The sequence below is a fragment of the Loxodonta africana genome, chromosome 13 (genome assembly GCF_030014295.1).
Source record: "Loxodonta africana isolate mLoxAfr1 chromosome 13, mLoxAfr1.hap2, whole genome shotgun sequence".
Lineage (NCBI taxonomy): Eukaryota > Metazoa > Chordata > Mammalia > Proboscidea > Elephantidae > Loxodonta > Loxodonta africana.
This window is the reverse complement of record NC_087354.1, coordinates 2247571-2269069: the sequence shown is the minus strand read 5'-3', so window position 1 is coordinate 2269069 and position 21499 is coordinate 2247571. Positions and strand designations below refer to the sequence as shown.

The 21499-nt window shown below is 43.0% G+C and overlaps 9 non-coding genes across 9 annotated transcripts; all 9 read right to left on the bottom strand.

The window, feature by feature from the left end:
• Window positions 1–1481: 1481 nt before the first annotated feature.
• On the bottom strand, window positions 1482–1559 carry LOC111747917 (small nucleolar RNA SNORD115). Its single transcript, XR_002783869.1, has one exon. It is a non-coding gene; the product is annotated as a small nucleolar RNA SNORD115 (small nucleolar RNA).
• A 1618-nt stretch (window positions 1560–3177) lies between these two features.
• On the bottom strand, window positions 3178–3258 carry LOC111747859 (small nucleolar RNA SNORD115). The gene has a single exon (XR_002783816.1). It is a non-coding gene; the product is annotated as a small nucleolar RNA SNORD115 (small nucleolar RNA).
• Window positions 3259–4876: 1618 nt separating this feature from the next.
• Window positions 4877–4954, bottom strand: LOC111747916 (small nucleolar RNA SNORD115). Its single transcript, XR_002783868.1, has one exon. It is a non-coding gene; the product is annotated as a small nucleolar RNA SNORD115 (small nucleolar RNA).
• Window positions 4955–6572: 1618 nt separating this feature from the next.
• Window positions 6573–6653, bottom strand: LOC111747915 (small nucleolar RNA SNORD115). Its single transcript, XR_002783867.1, has one exon. It is a non-coding gene; the product is annotated as a small nucleolar RNA SNORD115 (small nucleolar RNA).
• A 1622-nt stretch (window positions 6654–8275) lies between these two features.
• On the bottom strand, window positions 8276–8356 carry LOC111747860 (small nucleolar RNA SNORD115). The gene has a single exon (XR_002783817.2). It is a non-coding gene; the product is annotated as a small nucleolar RNA SNORD115 (small nucleolar RNA).
• A 1631-nt stretch (window positions 8357–9987) lies between these two features.
• On the bottom strand, window positions 9988–10068 carry LOC111747910 (small nucleolar RNA SNORD115). Its single transcript, XR_002783862.2, has one exon. It is a non-coding gene; the product is annotated as a small nucleolar RNA SNORD115 (small nucleolar RNA).
• A 1560-nt stretch (window positions 10069–11628) lies between these two features.
• LOC111747914 (small nucleolar RNA SNORD115) lies at window positions 11629–11709 on the bottom strand. Its single transcript, XR_002783866.1, has one exon. It is a non-coding gene; the product is annotated as a small nucleolar RNA SNORD115 (small nucleolar RNA).
• A 7279-nt stretch (window positions 11710–18988) lies between these two features.
• Window positions 18989–19069, bottom strand: LOC111747871 (small nucleolar RNA SNORD115). Its single transcript, XR_010317745.1, has one exon. It is a non-coding gene; the product is annotated as a small nucleolar RNA SNORD115 (small nucleolar RNA).
• Window positions 19070–20468: 1399 nt separating this feature from the next.
• Window positions 20469–20549, bottom strand: LOC111747867 (small nucleolar RNA SNORD115). The gene has a single exon (XR_002783824.1). It is a non-coding gene; the product is annotated as a small nucleolar RNA SNORD115 (small nucleolar RNA).
• Window positions 20550–21499: the final 950 nt, after the last annotated feature.

Sequence of the window (21499 nt, the reverse complement as noted above, 5' to 3'; positions counted from 1 at the left end):
TCATGAAAGCAGGAAAACAGGCTTCGACCTTGCAATCCTTTTAAGAAGGGCAAAGAAGTAAGTCAGACATCAGACGAGAGACATTCATTGCCTAACAGCTACGCTTTTTCCACATATAGCCCCAAGTATGGACAAAATCGAGACACACACTTCTCGCCCATTAGTGAGACTGCTGACCCTTGACAGAAAGGCAGACACGTGCCAGATCAAGACAAGGCATAGAGGACTCCGAATGGAGAAAAATACTCAGGAAGTCCCAGCCAAGAACAGGCTATTCATTTGATCAGCCCCGGCTAATGTCTACGAGGAAGCCAAATCTGTGTCCACAGGCACTGTTCCGTGCACGAGCACTTCCAGGAAATGACATCCAAGGGTTCCCAAAACTGGGGATCTTCAAATGAGCTGTGGGACACTCGGAAGAGGGCTTTCACCAAGAATTTGGCCCCAAATTCAACTAGGCATTTCCAGAGTTTGATTTCACCCTTGTGCCATGGAGAGACACAGTCCAGGCCACCTCATTCCCAAAGAATGGGAACACAGGGAACACATCTCCTCCTGTTTATCAACCATCAGAGGATTCCTTGGCACAAAGAGAGCAGGAGTCTTATGGAACCTCTACAGGATTCCAACCAACTCTGTAGGAGCAGTGATCTTTGCACATGTGCAAGGCAGCACTTACGCCTGCTTTCACTGTCCAGAGCTCCAGGGAAACATGACTTCCTGTGGCATGAACCTGAAAGTGCTCCTGACCCTCGTGTGCCCTTCACACCTGGCATCGACCCTGACTTTAGATTTTCTATGCACTTATCTGTGCAGCTACCTTCACTTGAAAGCTGGAGCCAGCTTTCGGACTACTGAGTCGCTCATCCAGTTTCAAGATTCATGGGAAATGCGCCCTGCAAATCCTACGAGTCCAACCGCAACTGACACACGCGTTCAAATACAGCAAGTTGACCAGTCTCCTGTAGAGCTCTGAGCCATTCACATCTCATAAATGTCTCAGGAAAACACATTTTTCTAGTTGGCCGATTCTCCCCTTTCAGTAGGCCGTATCGGACTTGGACGCAGGCTATCGAAGATGACTCCAGCACACAGGTTTCAGGATTCTCTGATTCCTAAGTATCCACCCACGCACATCACCGCCACTTAGTCAACCAGGCAAGGTCAAGCAAACACCAGGGGACATGCCTCAGCTTTGTCAGCAAACCCTACTGCCTTTTGAGGTGTATCCTCACTTGCCTAAGTGTCAGATGGGGCCAGGGCAAATCACGGGAAATCCCTCACCTTTTGTCCTCGCAACGGTGAACTCCTCGGAGGCAGGTTGTGCTAAAGGACACAAAAAGAGGAAAGGAGCCAAGGAATCAGCCTGACCAAAATCGGCCACCCAGGTCTTTTGGATTACTTGGTGCAGGTGAAAGAAATCAAAATGGGAGTCCGCTCTAAAGAAGATCTGGAAGGCTGGGCCAAAGGACTTTCCCACAGGGCCTCAGCATAACCTCTCTGAGCATGATTTTTAGGTCATCATCTCTCTTCCAGACAGATTATGTCATCATTGACCCCAGCCATATCACTCCCCAGGAAAAATCCCCTGAGACCTGAAGATGCTTACCACAAATGTCTTCCTTCCACCCAGGAAGGACAGTGGATGAGAGCGTTCACACATCATCTTCCAGTTTCCCGGGCAGTTGGCTTGACCCCCGTGAAAGCAGGACAAGACACATCGACCTCACTAACCCTTTGAAAAGGGGAAGTGGGTAAGACAGAGATCCCAGAGGAGAAACTCATTTCCCTAAGGCTATGCTTTCAGCCAGACATTCGCGAACACATGGACAAAATCAAGACAGCCATTTGCAACCCGCTGGGGAGTCTGCTGACCCATGACAGAAGGAGAGAATCATGCAATATTCAGAAGAAGGCATAGAGGTCTCTGGATGTAGCACAAATTTTCAGGAGGACCCAGGCAAAAGGAGCCTTTGCAATTGATTAAGCCTGACTGATGTGTTGAAGGCTGCCAAATATGTGTCCACGGGCACTGTCCAATGTGTGCAGACTCCCGGGAAATGGCACGCAAGAGTCCCCAGCACCGGGGGATCTTCAAATCAGCTGGAGGACATTTAGAAAAGAATAGCTTTCCAAGAATTCTGCCAACACTTGTTAAAATTGCCACAGTCCTTCAACGCTTTCATTTCACCACTGAGCCATGGAGAGACACAATCGAATCTACCTCAGGCCCCAATAATCCCCAGAGAGGGATCACATCTCCTCCTGGATATCAAGCATCAGAGGATCCCGTGGGGCACACGGAAAAGGAGTTCTATGGAATCTCTACAAGATTCCAAAGATCTGTCAAGAAAATGATCTTTCCACATGTGGAAGGCAGCAGTTATGCCTGCATTTCCTGATTAGACTCTCAGCGGATCATGACCTCCTGTGGCATGAACCTGAAATGAGTCATGACGCTCGCGACCCACTTACCGAATGGGATTGAACCTGCCATTAGCTTTTTGACTCAGATATTGGTGCTGCTGCCTTTTCTTGAATGCTACAGCGAGGTATCAGGCTACTCAATTCTTCATCCAATACCGAGATGTCTGGGAAAGATGCCCTAGAGATCCTAAGAGTCCAGTCGCAACTGACACAGGCTTTCAACTCTGGCAAGTCTCTCTGGTTTCTCCAGTAGAGCTGCTACACACTCCCATCCCGTAAAGAGTTGAGAGTTGAAAATATTCTCAAACTTCCGTAGACATACCCGACTGGGAACCGGACTAGCAAAAATTACTCAAGTGGAAATTCTTCTAGGTCCCTGTGCTTCCTAACTATCCACCCGTGCATATCACCGCCACTTGGTCAATCGGTCAGGTCAAGCTCAAAGCAGGGGACACGTCTCAGCTTTTCCACAAAACCCGACTGCCTCTTGGGCTCCCTTTTCACTTGTCTAAGTATCACCAGAGACAAGGGAAAACCGTCGTCATTCACTCACCTTGAGTTCTTTCGGTGGTGAATCTCTTGAAAGCAGGTCTCTCTAAATGACAGAAAAAGAGGAAAAGAGCCAAGGAATCAGCATGGCCAAAATCGGTCAGGGAGGAGTTTTTGATCACTTGGTGGAGGAAAAAGGGATCACAACGGGGGTCCACTCTAAAGCAGATCATTCATGTTAGTGAAAAGGAGTTTCTCTCTGGGCCTCAGCGGGATCCTATTGAGCATGATTTTTATGTCATCATCTCTCTTCGAGACAAGTTGAGGTGTCTTCATTGACCCGAGACATCTCAATCCCCGGGAAAAATCACCTGAGTCTTCAAGTTCCTCACCACCGATATCGTCCATCCAGCCCGCAATCACGCAGGATGAGAAGGTTCCCACATCCTCTTCCGGTTTCCCGGGGAGTAGCTTGACCCTCATGAAAGCAGGAAAACAGGCTTCGACCTTGCAATCCTTTTAAGAAGGGCAAAGAAGTAAGTCAGACATCAGACGAGAGACATTCATTGCCTAACAGCTACGCTTTTTCCACATATAGCCCCAAGTATGGACAAAATCGAGACACACACTTCTCGCCCATTAGTGAGACTGCTGACCCTTGACAGAAAGGCAGACACGTGCCAGATCAAGACAAGGCATAGAGGACTCCGAATGGAGAAAAATACTCAGGAAGTCCCAGCCAAGAACAGGCTATTCATTTGATCAGCCCCGGCTAATGTCTACGAGGAAGCCAAATCTGTGTCCACAGGCACTGTTCCGTGCACGAGCACTTCCAGGAAATGACATCCAAGGGTTCCCAAAACTGGGGATCTTCAAATGAGCTGTGGGACACTCGGAAGAGTGCTTTCACCAAGAATTTGGCCCCAAATTCAACTAGGCATTTCCAGAGTTTGATTTCACCCTTGTGCCATGGAGAGACACAGTCCAGGCCACCTCATTCCCAAAGAATGGGAACACAGGGAACACATCTCCTCCTGTTTATCAACCATCAGAGGATTCCTTGGCACAAAGAGAGCAGGAGTCTTATGGAACCTCTACAGGATTCCAACCAACTCTGTAGGAGCAGTGATCTTTGCACATGTGCAAGGCAGCACTTACGCCTGCTTTCACTGTCCAGAGCTCCAGGGAAACATGACTTCCTGTGGCATGAACCTGAAAGTGCTCCTGACCCTCGTGTGCCCTTCACACCTGGCATCGACCCTGACTTTAGATTTTCTATGCACTTATCTGTGCAGCTACCTTCACTTGAAAGCTGGAGCCAGCTTTCGGACTACTGAGTCGCTCATCCAGTTTCAAGATTCATGGGAAATGCGCCCTGCAAATCCTACGAGTCCAACCGCAACTGACACACGCGTTCAAATACAGCAAGTTGACCAGTCTCCTGTAGAGCTCTGAGCCATTCACATCTCATAAATACCTCAGGAAAATACATTTTTCTAGTTGGCCGTTTCTCCCATTTGGGTAGGCCGTATCGGACTTGGACCTAGGCTATCGAAGATGACTCCAGCGCACATGTTTCAGGATTCTCTGATTCCTAAGTATCCACCCACGCACATCACCGCCACCTAGTCAACCAGGCAAGGTCAAGCAAACACGAGGGGATATGCCTCAGCTTTGTCAGCAAACCCTACTGCCTTTTGAGGTGTATCCTCACTTGCCTAAGTGTCAGATGGGGCCAGGGCAAATCACGGGAAATCCCTCACCTTTTGTCCTCGCAACGGTGAACTCCTCGGAGGCAGGTTGTGCTAAAGGACACAAAAAGAGGAAAAGAGCCAAGGAATCAGCCTGACCAAAATCGGCCACCCACGTCTTTTGGATTACTTGGTGCAGGTGAAAGAAATCAAAATGGGAGTCCGCTCTAAAGAAGATCTGGAAGGCTGGGCCAAAGGACTTTCCCACAGGGCCTCAGCATAACCTCTCTGAGCATGATTTTTAGGTCATCATCTCTCTTCCAGACAGATTATGTCATCATTGACCCCAGCCATATCACTCCCCAGGAAAAATCCCCTGAGACCTGAAGATGCTTACCACAAATGTCTTCCTTCCACCCAGGAAGGACAGTGGATGAGAGCGTTCACCCATCATCTTCCAGTTTCCCGGCCAGTTGGCTTGACCCCCATGAAAGCGGGACAAGACACATCGACCTCACTAACCCTTTGAAAAGGGGAAATCAGTAAGACAGAAATCCCAGAAGAGAAACTCACTTCCCTAAGGCTAGGCTTTCACCCAGACTTTCGCGAACACATGGACAAAATCAAGACAGCCATTTGCAACCCACTGGGGAGTCTGCTGACCCATGACAGAAGGAGAGAATCATGCAATATTCAGAAGAAGGCATAGAGGTCTCTGGATGTAGCACAAATTTTTAGGAGGACCCAGGCAAAAGGAGACTTTGCAATTGATTAAGCCTGACTGATGTGTTGAAGGCAGCCAAATATGTGTCCACAGGCACTGTCCAATGTGTGCGGACTCCCGGGAAATGGCACGCAAGAGTCCCCAGCACCGGGGGATCTTCAAATCAGCTGGAGGACATTTAGAAAAGAATAGCTTTCCAAGAATTCTGCCAACACTTCTTATAATTGCCACAGTCCTTCAACGCTTTCATTTCACCACTGAGCCATGGAGAGACACAGTCGAATCTACCTCAGGCCCGAATAATCCCCAGAGAGGGATCACATCTCCTCCTGTATATCAAGCATCAGAGGATCCCGTGGGGCACACGGAAAAGGAGTCCTATGGAATCTCTACAAGATTCCAAAGATCTGTCAAGAAAATGATCTTTCAACATGTGGAAGACAGCAGTTATGCCTGCATTTCCTGATTAGACTCTCAGCAGATCCTGACCTCCTGTGACATGAACCTGAAACTAGTCATGACGCTCGCGACCCACTTACCGAATGGTATTGAACCTGGCATTAGCTTTTTAACTCAGATAGTGGTGCTGCTGCCTTTTCTTGAATGCTACAGCGAGGTGTCAGGCTACTCCAGTCTTCATCCAATACCAAGATGTCTGGGAAAGAGGCCCTGGAGATCCTAAGAGTCCAGTCGCAACTGACACAGGCTTTCAACTAGGGCAAGTCTCTCTGGTTTCTCCAGTAGAGCTGGTAGACACTCCCATCCCATAAATAGTTGAGAGTTGAAAATATTCTCAAAATTCCGTAGACATACCCGACTGGGAACCGGACTATCAAAAATTACTCAAGTGGAAATTCTTCTAGGTTCCTGTGCTTCCTAACAATCCACCCGTACATATCACCGCCTCTTGATCAATCGGTCACGTCAAGCTCAAAGCAGGAGCCACGTCTCAGCTTTCGCACAAAACCCGACTGCCTCTTGGGCTCAATTTTCACTTGTCTAAGTATCACCAGGGACAAGGGAAAACCGCCGTCATTCACTCACCTTGAGTGCTTTTGGTGGTGAATCTCTTGAAAGCATGCCTTTCTAAATCACAGACAATGAGGAAAAGAGCCAAGGAATCAGCATGACAAAAATCGGTCAGTGCAGAGTTTTTGATCACTTGGTGGACGAAAAAGGAATCCAAACTGGGGTCCGCTCTAAAGGAGATCATTAACGGTGGGGAAAAGGAGTTTCTCTCTGGGCCTCAGCGTGATCTTACTGAGCATGATTTTTATGTCATCATCTCTCTTCGAGACAAGTTGAGGTGTCTTCATTGACTCGAGACATCTCAATCCCCGGGAAAAATCACCTGAGTCTTCAAGGTCTTCAGCACTGATATCATCCATCCAGCCTGCAATCATGCACGATGACAATGTTCGCACATCATATTCCTGTTTCCCGGGGAGTAGCTTGACCCTCATGAAAGAATTAAAAGAGCCTTCGACCTTGCAATCCTTTTAGGAAGGGCAAAGAAGTAAGTCAGACATCAGATGAAAGACATTCATTGCCTAAGAGCTATCGTTTTTCCCACATGTAGCCAAAAACATGGACAAAATCAAGACACACACTTCCAACCCTTTAGTGAGACTGCTGACCCTTGACAGAAAGGCAGACACGTGCCAGATCAAGACAAGGCATAGGGAACTCTGTACGTAGTAAAAGTACTCAGGAAGCCTCAGCCAAGAAGAGGTTTTTCATTTGATCAGGCCTGGCTGATGTATAGCAGGAAAACAAATGTTTCCACAGGCACTGTTCCGTGCACAAGCACTTCCAGGAAATGACACCCAAGAGTTCCCAAAACTGGGGATCTTCAAATGAGCTGTGGGACACTTGTAAGTGTGCTTTCTCCAAGAATTTGTCCAAAACTTCTCCTAGGAATTTTCCAAGTTTGATTTCACCCTTGTGCCATGGAGAGACACAGTCCAGGCCACCTCATTCCCAAAGAATGGGAACACAGGGAACACATCTCCTCTTGTTTTTCAACCATCAGAGGATCCCCTGGCACAAAGAGAGCAGGAGTCTTTTGGAACCTCTGCAGGATTCCAACAAACTCTGTAGGAACAGTGATCTTTGGTCATGTGCAAGGCAGGAGTTACGTGTGCTTTCACTGTCCAAAGCTCCAGGGAAACAGGACTTCCTGTGTCATCAACCTGAAACTGCTCATGACCCTCCTGTCCCCTTCACAGCTGGATTTGACCCTGACTTTATATTTTTTATGTAGTTATCTGTGCAGCTACCTTTACTTGAAAGCTGGAGCCAGCTATCAGACTACTGAGTCGCTCATCCAATTTCAAGATTCATGGGAAAAGTGCCCTGCAGTTCCTATGAGTCCAGCCGCAACTGACATGTGCTTTCAATACGGCAAGTTGACCGGTCTCCCATAGAGCTCTGAACCATTTACATCTCATAAATACCTTAGGAAAATACATTTTTGTAGTTGTGCGTTTGTCCCAATTCTGTAGGCCGTATCGGACTTGGACCCAGGGTATCGAAGATAACTCCCGTGCATATTTTTCAGGATCATCTGATTCCTAAGTATCTACCCACGCACATCACAGCCACTTAGTCAACCAGGCAAGGTCAAGCAAACACCAGGGGACATGCCTCAGATTTGTCAGCAGCCCCTACGGCCTTTTGGGCTGTATCCTCACTTGCCTATGTGTCAGATGGGGCCCGGGAAAATCACGGGAAATCCCTCACCTTGTGTCCTCGCAACAGTGAATTTCTGGGAACCAGGTCTTTCTAAATGACACAAAAAGAGGAAAAGAGCCAAGGAATCAGCCTGACAAAAATCAGCCACCCCGGTGTTTTGGATCAGTTGCTGGGGATGAAAGGATACAAAATGGGTGTCCGCTCTAAGGAAGATCCGTACGCCTGGGCCAAAGGAGTTTCCCGCAAAGCAGGGCCTCAGCGAAATCCCATTGAGTATGATTTTTAGGTCATCATCTCTCTTCGAGACACATTGAGGTGTCATTATTGACCCGAGCCATATCACGCCCCAGGAAAAATCCCCTGAGACCTGAAGATGCTTACCACAAATGTCTCCCTTCCACCCAGGAATGACACTGGATGAGAGGGTTCACACATCATCTTCCAGTTTCCAGGGCAGTTGGCTTGAACCCCATGAAAGCAGGACAACAGACATTGACCTCACTAACCCTTTGAAAAGGGGAAATCAGTAACAGAGATCGCAGAAGAGAAACTCATTTCCCTAAGGCTATGCTTTCACCCAGATATTCGAGAACACATGGACAAAATCAAGACAGCCATTTGCAACCCACTGGGAAGACTGCTGACCCTTGACAGAAAGCGAGAATCATGCAAGATTCAGAACAAGGCATTGAGGTCTCTGGACATAGCAGAAATTTTCGGGAGGGCCCAGGCAAAGGGAGCCTTTGCCATTGGTTAAGCCTGACTGATGCATTGAAGGCAGCCAAATATGCGTCTAGGGGCAGGATCCTGTGGTAGCAGGCTCCCGGGAAATGGCACCCAAGGGTCCCCGGTAACTGGGGATCTTCAAATCAGCTGGAAGGACATTTGGAGATGAATTCCTTTCCAGGAATTGTGCCAACACTTCTTCTAGAAATTTCCACAGTCCTTCAACTCTTTGATTTCACCACTGAGCCATGTAGAGACAGAATCCAATCTACCTCAATCCTGAATAATTCCCAAAGTGGGAGTGTATTTCCTCCTGTATATCAACCATCAGAGGATCGCAATGGGCCCACAGAAGAGGATTTCCATAGAATCTCTACAGGAATCCAAATGTCTGTCAAGAAAATGATCTTTCCACATGTGGAAGGCAGCACTTATCCTTGCAGTTCTTGACTAGAGTGTCAGCTGATCATGACTTCCTTTGGCATGAACCTGAAACTAGTCACTCTGCTGGCGTCCCACTTAACAAATGGCATCCAAAGTGACAGTAGGTTTTTAACACAGATATTTGTACTGCTACCTTTTCTTGAATGCTACAGTGAGGTATCAGTCTACTCCATTGTTCATCCAATGCCAAGATTCGTGGGAAAGATGCCCTGCAGATTCTAAGAGTGCAGTCGCACCTGACATAAGCTTTCAACTATGGCAAGTCTCTCCAGTTTCTCCAGTAGAGCTCCTAGCCATTCCCATGCTGTAAATACTTGAGGAAAACACTTTTGTTTAGTTGCAATTTCCCAATTCCATAGACATTTCAGGCTGGAAAATGGAGTATCAAAAATTACTCAAGTGGAAATTCTTCTAGGTTCCTGTGCTTTCTAACTATCCACCCATGCATATCTCCGCCACTTAGTCAATCAGTCAAGGTCAAGCTAAAAACAAAGGGCACGTCTCAGCTTTTGCACAAATCCTGACTGCCTCTTGGGCTGCATTTTCTCTTGTCTATGTGTCAGCAGGGACATGGTAAAATCTCTGTAAATCACTCACTTTGTGCCCTTCCAATGGTGAATTTCTGGGAAGCAGGTCTTCCGAAATCACAGAAAAAGAGCAACGGAGCCAAAGAATCACCTGACGAAAATCAGCCCGTGAGGAGTTTTTGATCATTTGGTGGAGTTAAAAAAAATCAAAATGGGGTGCACTGTAAAGAAGATCATTAAGGTTGGACAAAAGGAGTTTCCCTCTGGGCCTCAGGGTAGTCCTATCGAGCATGATTTTTATGTCATCTTCTCTCTTCAGGAAAAGTTGAGGTGTCATCATTGACCCGAGACATATGGATCCCAGAAAAATCAACTGAATCCTCAAAGTCCTTACCACAGTCACGCTTGATGAGAATGTTCACACATCCTCTTCCAGATTCCCAGGGAGTTGGGTTGACCCTTCATGAAAGTAGGAAAACAAACATCGACCACTCAAACCTTTTAGAAAGGACAAAATAGTAAGACAGACATCAGACAAGAAAAGTTCAATGCCCTACAGCTATGGTTTTTCCCAGATACAGTCAAAAATATGGACAAAATCAAGACACACACTTGTAACCCATTAGGGAGATTCCTGACCCTTTATCAGGACAAGTCACGAAGTCTCTAAATGTAGTAAAACTTCTCAGGAATTCCCAGCCAAGAAGAGGCTATTCATTTGATCAGCCCTTGCTGGTGTATAGAAGAAAGCCAAACTTATGTGCACAGGCACTATCCCAAGCATGAACAGTCTCAGGAAATGATACCCAAGGGTTTCCAAAACTAGGGATCATCAATTGAGCTGTAGTATGCTCAGAAGAGTGCTTTCTCTAGCAATTTGACCAAAACTTCTCCTAGAAGTTTCCGAAGTCCTTTACCTATCTGAGTTCACCCTTGTGCCATGTAGAGACATGGCCCAGGCCACCTCATTCCCAAAGAATTACAACACAGGGAACACATCTCCTCCTGTTTATCAACCATCAGAGGATCCCTTGGGACACACAGAGCAGCAGTATTATGGAACCTCTACAGGATTCCAATGAAATGTGTAGGAACAGTGATCTTTACACATGTGCAAGGCAGCACTTATGCCTGAACTCATTGTCTAGAGCTCCGGCTAAACATGACTTCCTGTGGCATGAACCTGAAACTGCTCATAACATACGTGTCCCCCTCACACCTTGCATCGACCGTGACTTTAGGTTTTCTATGCAGATATCGGTGCAGCTACCTTTACTTGATAGCTAGAGCCAGATATCAGACTACTGAATAGCTCATCCAATTCCAAGATTCATGGGAAATTTTCCCTGTGTGTCCTAAGAGTCCAGCCACAAGTGACACACACTTACAATTATGGCAAGTTGACCAGTCTCCCATATAGCTCTGAGCCATTCACATCTCATAAATATCTTAGGAAACACATTTTTCTAGTTGTGCATTTCTCCCAATTCCATAGGACATATCAGACTTGGACCCAGTGTATCAAAGATGACTCAAATGGAAATTTTTCCAGGTTCCTCAGTATCCACCCACGTACATCACTGCCACTTAGTCAACCAGGCAAGGTCAAGCAAACACCAGGGGACATGCCTCAGCTTTGTCAGCAACCAATACTGCCTTATGGGCTGCATCCTCACTTGTCTAAGTGTCAGATGAGGCCAGGGAAAATCATGGTAAATCCCTCACAATGGTGAATTTCTTGGAAGCAGGTCTTTCTAAATGACACAGAAAGAGGAAAAGAGCCAAGGAATCAGCCTGACAAAAATCAGCCACCCAGGTGTTTTGGATCACTTGGTGGAGGTGAAAGGAATCAAAACTGGGGTTCGCTGTAAAGATCAGAAACGTTGTGCGAAAGGAGTTTCCCGCTGGGTCTCAGCGTAATCCTATTGAGCATGATTTTCATGTCACCATCTCTCTTCGAGACAAGTTGAGATGTCATCATTGACCTGAGCCATATCACTCCCCAGGAAAAATCCTCTGAGACCTGAAGATGCTTACCACAAATTTCTTCCTTCCACCTAGGAATGACACTGGATGAGCGCATTCACACATTGTCTTCCAGCTTCCTGGGGGTTTGGCTTAGCCCTCATTAAAGCAGAACAACGGAGATCATCCTCACAATCCCTTTATAATGGACAAATCAGCAACACAGAAATCTGAGAACGTTTCATTTACATATGGCTATAGTTTTTCCCAGATATTCCCTACTGTATGGACAAAATCAATGCACCCACTTGGAATTCAGTATGTAGTCTGCTGTCCCTTGATAGAAAGCAAGAAACATTGAAGATCAGGTCAAGGCATAGCGGTCTCTGGACTTAGCATAAATTCTCAGAATGCCCCTCAGAACAAGAGTCTTTTCAATAGATGAACCCTGGCATGCATTGAAGGAAGCCAAATCTGCATCCACAGGTACTTCCCAGTGCACTCAAACTCCCAGGAAATGACACCCAATGGACCCCATTAATGGGGTCTTCAAATGAGCTGGCAGGCACTTCAAAATGTATACCTTTCTGAAATTTGTGCCAACACTTCTTTAGAAATTTCTATAGTCTTTTAACTTTTTCTTCCTTCCAGCTAGGAATCCAGTGGATGAGCGTGTTCACGCATCGTCTTCCAGTTTCCTACTTGTTTGGATTGAGCTCCTTGAAAGCAGGACAGAGGAGATCGGCCTCACAAACCCATTTTAAAAGACAAAGCAGTAAGACATACTTCAAAGAATATAGTTCATTTTCTTATGGCTATGGTTTTTCACATATATTCTCAAAGGTATGGATAAAATCAATACACCCACATGCAGCCCATTAGGCAGAGTGCTGGTCTTGATCCCACATCACTGCCCAGTTCAGCCCCTTTGTCTCAGCACATGCCACAGATGACCCATCCTTGTCCATCCCCCTTTGGTTGACCTGCCCTGCTGCACCATTATGGAGCAACCAGCCCTGCCCTCCTGGACAAGATGAAGACTAGTATCATGCCAAAATTCGGGCAAAAAGCAAAGAGCACCCATCACTCCTTCCCAGACCTAGCCAAATAAAACAAAGAAACAGGTTGACAAAAATAAATCTACAATCAATAAATGAAGAAAATAACTCCTGAATATCCTTAAGACAGCAGAAAATATCAAAACATAAAAAAAGAAAGAAGATAAGATGGCTCCAAAAAGTGTCCAAAATAAATCCCCAGATTACCTTCTGTAGAAGAAAAGATACTGCAACTACCTGATAGGGAATTCAACACTCTAAGACTCAAGGCTCTCCAATGGATGAAGGAAAACACAGGCAAAAATAAAGAAAATCATCACCAAATTCATGGAAAAGACAGACATAATAACAGAAGAATTTAAGAAAATAATACAGGAGAAAATGTCAAAATAAACATACAACTAGAAATCATACAAAAACACCAACTAGAAATCCATAAGAATAACAACAGGATTTCAGAAATGGAGAGTGCCATGGAAGTTTTTAGGAGAAAATTTGAAACAAAGGAAGACAGGATCAGCAAAAATGAATACAAATCATCATATAACACTTTGAGGAAACCTTAGAGAAACGAACATAGAAAAATGAAGAAACCCTGAGAACGATGGGGGATACAATCAAAAGCAAAAATTTGAGCGTGATCACAGTTCCAGAACAAGGAGAAAATCGAAAACACGGACAGGACCATTTGAAGATTTGCTGTCACAAAACTTCCCTTATATCATGAAAGATGAAAAGCTAACCACCCAGGAAGCTCAATGAATCCACTATCGGATAGGCCCAAAAGGAAAATCACAGACATATCATAATCACACTTCCTGGGACAAAGAAAAAATCCTGACAGCAGCTAGAGAAAAACTAAAGGTCACATACAGTGGGGAAACAATAAGACAAAGCTCCGATTTTTGGCAGAAACAATGCAGGCAAGAAGACAATGGGATGACACATATAAAACATTGAAAGATAAAAACTGCCATCCAAGAATAATAAACTCTACAAAACTCCCACTCAAATATGATGGCAAAATTAGGACATTTTCAGATAAACAGAAATTAAGGGAATATGTAAAAACCAAACCAAACTTACAAGAATCATTAAAGGGAGTCCATCAGTTAGAGAACAAACAATGTCAGACAACAGCCTGAATCTAGGACACAAGACTGCATTAGCCCGATACCAACCTAAGAAATGAATTCTTGAGGCTAAAACAAAACAGAAAGAAAATTACAACAGGGAACTAGGGATGTCAATCTGTAAATGAAAACCATATCAGAATACTGAAAGAGGGTATAGACCTTTAAAATAGAGAGGAAATCAAGAAAATTCAAAAAATAAAAGACTGGTTCAAATTTAGGAAGATGGGGTAAATTTCAAGGTAACAACAAAAAAGTTAACAAATCCACTCATCAAAATAAAGAAGAAAAACAGAAAGCCTCAGTAAACACAGAAATGAAAAAAATTTAAAAACAACCTACAAACAAAAGGAATTCAGCACAGTAGAGTAAGAAGAAAGAAAATATTAGCACCACAAAAAAAAAAAGAAAGAAAAAATGAGCTACAAAATGAAAGCAATAAACACACACCTATCAATATCCACACTGAACATAAATGGCTTAAATACACCCAAAAACAGAGAGTGACAGAAAGGATAAAAAAACAGAACCCATCAATATTCTGTTTACAAGAGACACACCTTGACACAAAGACATAGGTATATTAAAACCAAAGGATGTAAAAAAATATATCAAGCAAACAGCTACCAGTGACAATACTAATCTCAGATAAAATAGACCTTAAAACAAAATCCACCATGAAAGACAAAGAAGGCTATTACATAATGATTAATGGAACAATCCACAATGATGACATAACCATCATAAATACTCACCCACCCAATGACAGGATTCCAAAATACATAAAACAAACTCTAATAGGACTGAAAAGAAAAATTGACCGTCCCATAATAATTGTAGTAGACTTCAACACACCACTCTCAGTAAAGGACAGAATATCTAGAAAGAAACTCAACAAAGATACATAAGATCTAAAGGCCACAATCAACTTGACCTCATAGGCATATATAGAACACTCCATCCAACCACTGCAAAGTATACATTCTTTTCCAACACACATGGAGCATTTTCCAGAATAGACCACAACTTAGGCCACAAAGCAACCCTCAACAAAATCCAAAACGCCGAGATAATACAAAGTATCTTCTCTGATCACTACACCATAAGAGTACAAAGTAATACCAGGAAAAAAAAAATCAAATACATGGAAACTGAATAAAACCCTGCTTGAAAGCCACTGAGTAATAAAAGAAATCAAAGGTGGAATAAAAAATTGCTAGAAACAAACAAGAATTAAAACACATCATACCAAAATCTTTGGGACACAACAAAGCATTGCTCCTAGGTCAATTTATAGCAATAGATGCACACATCAAAAAGAAGAAAGGGACAAAATCAAAACATTAGCTACACAACTTGAGCAAATAGCAAGACAGCAGCAAAACAAGCCCACAGCCACCAGAAGAAAGGAAATAATAAAGATCAGAGATGAAATAGGGAATAGAAAAACAATAGGAAGATTCAACAAAACCAAAAGCTGGTTCTTTGAAAGGATCAACAAAATTGACAAACCATTGACTAAACTGACAAAAGAAAAATACAAGAAGACCCAAATAACCCAAATAAGAAATGAAATGGGGGACATTACAACAGACACAACTGAAATAAAAAGGATCATAACACAGTACTATGAAAAACTATACTCAAATAAATGTAATCCACCACATAGATAAAACAAAAGAATGACATGATCATCTCAATCGACACAAAAAAGACATCTGACAAATCCAACACCATTCCTGATAAAAACTCTCAATAAAAAGAAATAAAAGGGAAGTTCCTCAACATAATCAAGGGCATCTATACAAAACTAACAGCCAACATCATTCTTAATGGAGAGAGGCTGAAAACATTTCCCTTGAGAGCAGAAACAAGACAAGGATGCCCTTTATCACCACTCCTATTTAACATTGTCCTGGAAGTCCTAGCTACAGCAATAAGGCAGGAAGAAAAAGAAATAAAGGACATCCAGATTGGTAAGGAAGAAGTAAAACTCTCCCTATTTGCAGATGATATGATACTATACGTGGAGAATGCTAAAGACTCCACAAGAAACCTACTGAAACTGATAGATTCAGCAGAGCAGCAGGATACAAGATAAACATACAAAAATCAGTTGGATTCCTATACACCAATAAAGAGAATGATGAAAATGAAATCAGGAAAACGATACCATTTATAAAAGCCCCTAAAAAAAACCCAAAATACTTAGGAATAAATCTAACCAGGGATATAAAAGTCCTATACAAAGAAATGTACAAAACGCTGCTGTAAGAAACCAAAAGAGACCTACATAAATGGAAAAATATACCATGCTCATGAATAGGTAGACTCAACATTGTGAAAACATCAGTTTTACCTAAAGCAATCTGCATATATAATGCAATTTCGTTCCAAATACCAATAGCATTCTTTAAAGAGATCAAAAAACCAATCATTAACTTTATATAGAAAGGAAACAGGCCCTGGATAAGTAAAGCACTACTGAAGAATAAAGTAGGAGGACTCTCACTACCCAAACTAAGAACAAACTATACAGCTATAGTAGTCAAAACAGCCTGGTACAGGTACAATGACAGAGCAGAATTGAGGACCCAGATGTAAATCCATCCACCTACAGTTGCCTAATCTTCCACAAAGGCCCAAAGTCCATCAAATGGGGAAAAGGCAGTGTTTTAAACAAATGGTGCTGGCAAAAGTGCATGTCCATCTGTAAAAAAAAAAAAATGAAACGGGACTCATACCTCACACCATACACAAAAACTAATTGAAAATGGATCAAAGACCTAAATATAAAACTCAAAACTATAAAGATCATAGAAGAAAAAATAGGGTCAACGATAGAGGCCCTAATACATGACATTAACAGGATACAAACCATAAATAAAAATACACAAGTGCCAGAAGATAAGCTAGACAACTGGGATCTTCTAAAAATTAAACACTTACACTCTTCAAAAGACTTCACCAAAGGGGTAAAAAGAGATCCTACACACTGGGGAAAAAAAATTGACTATGAGAAATCCGGAAAAGGTCTAATCTCTAAAATCTATAGGAAAATCCAACACCTCTACAACAAAGAGAAAAATAATCCAATTTAAAAAAATAGGCAAAGGAAATGAACAGACACTTCACTGAAGAAGACATTCAGGCAGCTAACAGACAATGAGGAAATGTTCGTGATCACTAGCCATTAGAGAAATACAAATCAAAACCACAATGAGGTACCCTCTCACCTTGACTTTACTGGCAAAAATCAAAAAAATAAGAAAATAACAAATGTTGGATAGGCTGAGGGGAGATTTGAACTCTTATGCAATGCTGGTGGAAATGCAAAATAGTACATTTTGGAAAACTATATGGAACTTCCTTAAAAACCTAGACATAGAAATACCATATGGTCCAGCAATCCCACTCCTAGGAATATATCCTAGAGAAATAAGAGCTGTCACACAAATAGACATAGGCACACACATGTTCATTGCAGCATTATCCACAATAGAAAAAAAAAAAAAGAAACAACTTAAATGCCTTCTGAAAATCAAACACTTACACTCATCAAAAGACTTCACCAAAGGAGTAAAAAGAGATCCTACATACTGGGAAAAAATTTTTGGCTATGACAAATCTGACAAAGGTCTAATATCTAAAATCTGTAGGAAAACCCAACACCTCTACAACAAACAGAAAAATAATACAATTAAAAAAAATAGGCAAAGGAAATGAACAGACACTTCACCAAAGAAGACATTTAGGCAGCTAACAGACACATAAACAAACTATGGTACAGACACACAATGGAATATTGCACAACGATAAAGAACAATGATGAATCTAGGAAACATCTCACGACGTGGATGAGTATGGAGGGCACTCTGCTGAATGAAATAAGTCAATCACAAAACAACAAATATTGTATGAGACCATTATAATAAAAACTCATGAAAAGGTTCACACACAAAAAGAAATCATCTTGGACTGTTACGAGGGAGAGGAGGTGTGGGGAGGGAAAAACACTAACTAGGCAATAGATAAGTGGTAACTTTGGTGAAGGGTAAGACAGTACACAATACTGGGGAAGCCAGCACAACTTGACCAAGGCAAGGCCATGAAAACTCCATAGACACATCCAAACACCCTGAGGTACCGAATTACTAGGCTGAGGACTGTGGGGACCATGGTCTCGGGGAACATCTAGCTCAATTGGCATGACATAGTTTATAAAGAAAATGTTCTATATCCTACTTTAGTGAGTAGAGTGTGGGGTCTTAAAAGCTTGCAAGTGACCATCTAAGATACTCCACTGGCATCTTCCTCTGGAGCGAGAGAGAATGAAGAAAACCAAAGACACATGGAAAGATTAGTCCAAAGGTCTAATGGATCACAAGTACCACTATCTCCATCAGATTGAGTCCAACACAACTAGATGGTACCTGGCTACCACCACAGACTGCTCTGACAGGGTAACAATAGAGGGTTCCAGACAGAGCTAGAGAATAATGTAGAACAAAATTCTACCTTGCAAAAAAAGAGAAAAAAAAAGACAAGACTTACTGGTCTGATAGAGGCTGGAGAAACCCCGAGAGTATGGTCCCCAGACTCCCTATTATTTCAATACTTTAGTCACTCCTGAGGTTCACCCTTCAACCAAAGATTAGACAGGCCCATAAAACAAAACAAGACTAAATGAGCACAGAAGCCCAGGAGCAAGGACAAGAAGGCAGGAGGGTATAGGAAGGTTGATAATGGGAACCCAAAGTTGAGAAGTGGAGATTGTTGACATGTCACAGAGGTGCAACCAGTGTCACAAAACAATATATGTATTAATTGTTTAATGAGAAACCAGTTTTCTCTGTAAACTTTTATCTAAAATACAACAAAAAATATTAAAACAAACAAACAAACTGAATCACTCACCTTGAGTCCTTGGAATAGTGAATTTCTGGGAAGCAGTTCTCTCTAAATCACTCAAAAAGAGGAAAAGAGCCAAGGAATGAGCCTGACAACCATCAGTCAGGTGTTTTTGATCACTTGTTGGAGGTGAAAGGAATCAAAATGGGGGTCCATTTTAAAGATGAAAAATAAGGTTGGGCAACAGGAGTTTCTCTTTGGGCCTCAGGGTAATCCTATTGAGCATGGTTTTTATGTCACTATCTCTCTTCAAGACAAGTTTAGGTGTCATCATTTACTCAAGCCATTTTACCCCACAGGTGTAAATTCCTTGAGGCCTCAAGATGCTTACCACAGATGTCTTCCTTCCAGCCCAGAATCACACTGAATGGCAGTGTTCACACATCATATTCCAGTTTCCTGAGGGGATGTATTCATCCCCATGAAAGCAGGACAAGGAAGACCGTCGTCACAAACTCTTTTGAAAGGACAAAGCAGTAAGACAGAGTTCAAAGAAGAGAAGTTCATTTTATTATGGCTATGGCTTTTAGCATATATTCCCAAACCCCATGCCTATTGATCCCATTCCAACTCATACTCACCCTATGGGACAGAGTAGAACAGCCTCAGGGTTTCCAAGAAGCTCCTGGTGGATTCGAACTGCCGACATTTTATTTGGCAGCTGTAACTCTTAACCATTATACCACCAGGGTTTCTGATATCAAAAAAATCAGAAAACCCACAGGCAATCATTAGGAAGATTGCTGACTTGTTTATCAACCATCAGAGGATCTCCTGGGACACACAGAGCAGGAGTCTTATGGAACCTCTACAGGATACCAATGAGCTGTTCAAGAACAATGATCTTTCCACATGTGGAAGGCAGCAGTTACGACTGCATTTGCTGTCTAGAGCATCAGCTAATCATGACTTCCTTTGGCATGACCCTGAAACCAGTCATGACCCTTGTGCCCCCCTTAACAACTGGCATCGACTCTGACTTTAAAAGATTTTCTATGCAGGTATCTGTGCAGCTACCTTTTCTTGAAAGCTACAGCCAGGTATCAGACTACTGAACCGTTCATCCAATTCCAAGATTCATGGGAAAAGTGACCTGCAGATCCTAAGAGTACAGCCTCAACTGACACGGGCTTTCAATTATGGCAAGCCTCCCCAGTGTCTCCAGTAGAGATCCTAGCCATTCCCATGCCGTAAATATTTGAGAAAAGCACATTTGTCTAGCTGTACATTTCTCCCAATTTAATAGGACATACCGGACTGGGAAACAGACTATCAAATATTACTCAAGCGGAAATTCTTCCAGGTTACTGTGCTTCCTAACTATCCACCCGTGCATATCACTGCCACTTAGTCAATCAGTCAAGGTCAAGCAAAAACCAGGGAACACGTCTCAGCTTTTTCACAAACCCTGATTGCCTTTTAGGCTGCATTTTTCACTTGTCTAAGTGTCAGAAGGAACCAGGTAAAACCGCTGTAAATCACTTGCCTTCTGTCCTTTGAATGGTGAATTTCTTGGAAGCAGGCCTTCCTAAATCACACAAAAAGAGAAAAAGAGCCAAGGAATGAGCCTGACAAAAATCAGTTAGGCGTTTTTGATCACTTGGTGCAGACAAAAGGAATCAAAATGGGGGTCTACTTTGAAGAAAATAAATAAGTTTGGGCAAAAAGAGTTTCCTTGTGGGCCTCAGAATAATCCTATTGAGGAAGATTTTTATGTCATCATCTCTCTTCAGGACAAATTTTGGTGTCATCATTGATCTGAGCCATTTTACTCCCCAGGTATAAGTTCCCTTAGACCTCAAGAAGCTTGTCACAGATGTCTTCCTTCCAGTCCAGTGACACACTTGCTCAGCATTCACATATCCTCTTTTGGTTTCCTTCAGGGTTGGAAGGAACACGATGAAAGCAGGACAACAGGAATCGTCTTCAGAAACCCTTTTTAAAGGACAAAACTGTAAGCCAGGTCAAAGAAAATGAGTTCATTTCCTTATGGCTATGGTTTTAGCAGATATTCCCAAAGTTATCACTGAAGCCAGCACCCCCACAAAAAATTCACTAGGTAGGCTGCTGACCATTACCAGAAAGCAAGAAACATGCAAAACAAGGATCAGGCCTACAGGTCTCTGGACATAAAACAAACTCCCAGGAAGTTCCAGGAAAGAAGAGGCTTTTTGATCGATTATCCCTTTGGATGATATTTAAGAAAGTCAAATCAATATCAATATCCTCAGACATTTTCCAGTGAATGCAAACTCTCAACAAATGACACTCAAGGATCACAGAAAACTGGGGACCTACAATACACCTGTCAGGACACACAGACATGTATTCTTTCCAAGAATTGTGGCAACATCTCTTCTAGAAAATGCTATAGTCCTATTATGATTTGATGTCACTCTTGACCCACCCAGGGATCCAGTACCCCTCATTTACAACAGAATGAATCCATCTCCTCCTGTTCTTCATGCAGAGGATCCCTTGGCATATCATATCTCTACAAGATTCCGATGAACAGTTAAGAATAATGATCTTTCTTCATGTGGAAGGCAGTAGCAATGCCTTCATTCCATATGTAGAGGATCAGCCAATCATCACTTCCTGTGGCCTGAACTCTTTAATGTGAAACAAAACCTCCCGTTTAACAATAGGCATCATCCCTCACATCAGCTTTTTACACAGAAATCTATGCAACCACCTTTTCATTAAACGT